The sequence below is a fragment of the Hippocampus comes genome, unplaced genomic scaffold (assembly GCF_001891065.2).
Source record: "Hippocampus comes isolate QL1 unplaced genomic scaffold, H_comes_QL1_v1.1 scaffold352, whole genome shotgun sequence".
Classification (NCBI taxonomy): Eukaryota; Metazoa; Chordata; class Actinopteri; order Syngnathiformes; family Syngnathidae; genus Hippocampus; species Hippocampus comes.
Window position 1 is genome coordinate 5838 of NW_017804847.1, and position 3503 is coordinate 9340.

The 3503-nt window shown below is 42.9% G+C and overlaps 1 long non-coding RNA gene across 1 annotated transcript in view; it reads left to right on the forward strand.

The window, feature by feature from the left end:
• Nucleotides 1-269: 269 nt before the first annotated feature.
• The window catches only part of LOC109520061 (uncharacterized), a 7592-nt gene continuing 4358 nt past the window's right edge, over nt 270-3503 (forward strand). The window contains exons 1-2 of the long non-coding RNA XR_002169086.1: nt 270-327; nt 504-566. This is a non-coding gene — a long non-coding RNA (uncharacterized LOC109520061). The remainder of the gene's footprint in view (nt 328-503; nt 567-3503) is intronic.

The following is a 3503-nucleotide window of genomic DNA, read 5'->3' on the forward strand; positions in this document are numbered from 1 at the left end:
GATTTTTCTGGCTATTCCTTGATGGGTCAGGCATTACACGGTTAACCTTCCTGTTTACTCCAAGCAGATCAACAAAAGAGTTGATTTACGACAATAATGTGAATGAAGTCTTGAGAAATAAACACAACTTCTTTTAGCCATACCCTTTTTTTTAAAGGTGTTTGTGAAGGCGTGTCAGAAGTGCAGCAAAGAGTGTATACCGTACATTGCTATAGCATGCGTCATCAAGACTGTTAAAGTTATTGGACAACATCAGCCAAGTGCTGGCACTTTGAAAGGCTGCTAATTTCTGCCCTGACTTCATTTGCTCAGCTAAGCATCGCGACGGTAAATTTCACAGATATTTTCATACGTTACCATTTTAATGCCGATGTCATCTGAATTTTTGATGTTTTTAATAAATGCAAAGTATTATTTTGTCGTCTAAATTCAATAGAGCATCGTCGTTGTTGTTGTTACTTTTAAATCCAAAACTCTAATGTGAATATTTTCTCATTGCACAGATGGCATTTCGTCTTCACCTGTTGTTGGTCTTTTGTGGCATCAGTGGATTGTTCACCAGAACGGTAAGCGAAATGATGCAAACTTTAGTTCACTTTGTGTTTTGGCTGGGGATGTCCCGATCACGCCTTTTTTTTTTTTCATCTGAATGTTTGGTTTTTAGTATCTCCAGATAGCAAGAACTGATTCGATACTGAGGCAATGTATTAAGAAAAAAAAAAAGAGCGCGAATAAGATTTTTCTACAAATAAAATAGAAAGATAGATTCAGATATGTATATACTTACATTTATATGTTCAATATTGTTTGATAGATAGATAGATAGATAGATAGATAGATAGATAGATAGATAGATAGATAGATAGATAGATAGATAAATGTCGCCATAAGGGGGCACAAGCTAGTGTCTTATTGTTCTGGTCCCAAGCCTGAAGGCTGTGTCAGGAAGGGCATCTGACGTAAAATTTTGGCCAAAACAAACATGCGAATCAAACCTTCAAACTTCATACCGGATCGGTCGAGGCCCGGGTTAACAACGACCACCATTGGCACTGTTAACCCACGGGGTGTCGGTGGAAAATCGACTACTGTTAGTCATAGAAGGAGAAGGTGTGTCCGTAGGATGGGAGAGAAGTGGAACGACAAGCGTATAGTACTGACAGGAGGAATTTTGAATGTTGGAACTATGACAGGAAAGGGTAGACAGTTGGTTGACATGATGCAGAGGAGGAAGGTAGACATATTGTGTGTCCAGGAGAGCAGGTGGAAAGGTAGCAAGGCTAGAAGCTTAGGATCGGGGTTCAAGTTGTTCTTTCATGGTGTAGATGGGAAGAGAAATGGAGGAGGAGTTATCTTGAAGGAGGAGTTTGTTAGGAATGTCAGAGAGGTAAAAAGAGTGTCAGATAGAGTGATGAGTCTGAAGCTAGAAATTGAAGGTGTGATGTTCAATGTTGTTCGTGGGTATGCTCCACAGGTAGGATGTGAGTTGGAGGAGAAGGAGAAATTTATATACAGAAGATGGAAAGAGTACTTTGAAGAGTTGATGAATGAAGAAAATGACAAAGAACAAAGAGGAAAAGAGGTGACTGTTGTGGACCAGTAGTAGCAAAGATTAGCAAGGATGAAGTGAGGAGGGCACTGAAGAGGATGAAGAGTGGAAAGGCACTTGGGCCTGATGATTTACCTATAGAAGTATGGAAGCGTCTTGGAGAGGTGGCAGTGGAGTTTCTGACTGGGTTGTTCAACAAGATCTTAGATAGTGAGAAGATGCCTGAGGAATGGAGGAGAAATGTGCTGGTGCCCATTTTTAAGAAAAAGGGAGATGTGCAGAGTTGTAGTAACTCCAGAGGAATGAAGTTGATGAAACTATGGGGAAAGAGTGGTTGAAGCTCGACTAAGAACAGAAGTGAGCCTTTGTGAGCAGCAGTATGGTTCCATGCAAAAAAAGAGTACGACAGATGCAGTATTTGCTTTTAGGATGTTGATAGAGGTCAGACTCTGACCTCTATCAACATCCTAAAACTACGGCCCGCGGGCCGGATCCGGCCCGTTGGTCTTTTTAATCCGGCCCGCCGAAGGTTGGTACAGTACACAATTAAGGCTCGATGTAAATTATTGCATTCATTTCATTTGGACTTGTAATACAGGCATTTAAACGCCAGGTGGCGCAGTTACTTGAAGTCGCAGAGCACAGGGAGGGAGGGGGAGACGATACGGAAGCCCGCAGTAGCACTAACTCAAGTAAGTCCCGCTCGATACGACGAAATAGATGCATCCGCACCGCTATTTCCTGTCATTGGATCCAAAACGGCGACATGCAAGCGACTCTTTGTTGCAGTGAGTTTTACTGGAATTGCGAACATTTTTACATCCGAAATTAGAGCATGGCATCCAAACAAAGAGGAGCGGTAATGGCCGCGGAAGAGAAAATGAAGTGTATCTCATTAAACGAAGCGGGTTACGAAGTACGAAACATTCAGGAGACGCTTGGAGTCTGGAAGACTCAAATCTACGAGACTTTGAAAAACGAGGAAGCGATTCTTGCTCAGTCCGATTCGGGCTATTTCCATGCTCAGAGTGAATTGCTTGCGGCTCGACGGACAGTCCAGTAAATGAACGTTTCCTGAAATGGTTTGGCTGTTATCGTGCTAAAAACCTTCCGCAAGCTGGACCGCTAATGAGAGAAAGCGAGTTCCATAACGCTAACTATGGGCATTGAATACTTCGGAGCGTCCTGTGGCTGGCTTCAAAAGTTCGAAGCACGACATCAGCTGAGCTGTCTTGTGTGGTGATCGAGGGGAGGTCGAGTTCGAGACAGTGAGTGAGTGGAAAGAAAGCCACCAGGTCTTTTACTCGTCTCATTTTGGAGCAAATAGTCCTACCTTTGTTATATTTTCTCATATACTGTACCTGTACTGTATGCCGCAGTTTTTGGACAATATATTGTTGCACTTTGTTGCTTGTGTTGTCACCAATGTATGTTGTTAACATACCGTACTTGGACGTTCATATAGGACATATACCATAGTTATCTCACTGTTCTCATAAAAAAAAGTATGGTAATACTTGAATGCTTTTGTTCTGTTGATGTTTGGTATGGACTGTCAACATATACGTTTTTTTATATGTACCATATCTTGTGCTGACCCGGCCCACCTGTCAAATTTAGAAATCAATGTGGCCCCCGAGCTAAAAAGTTTGCCCACCCCTGGGTCCGAGGGAGCTGCATTGTGTCGTTGAAGATGTAGAGAAAGCGTATGGCAGGGTGCCCAGAGAAGAAATGTGGTATTGTATGAGGAAGTCTGGGGTGACAGAGAAGTATTGTATGTTAGAGCAGTGCAGGACATGTATGATGACTGTAAGACAGCGGTGAGGCGTGCTGTAGGTGTGAGTGAGGAATTCAAGGTGGAGATGGGACTTCACCAGGGGTCAGCTCTGTGCCCCTTCTTATTCGCTATGGTGATGGACAGGCTGACAGACGAGGTTAGACAGGAATCTCCATG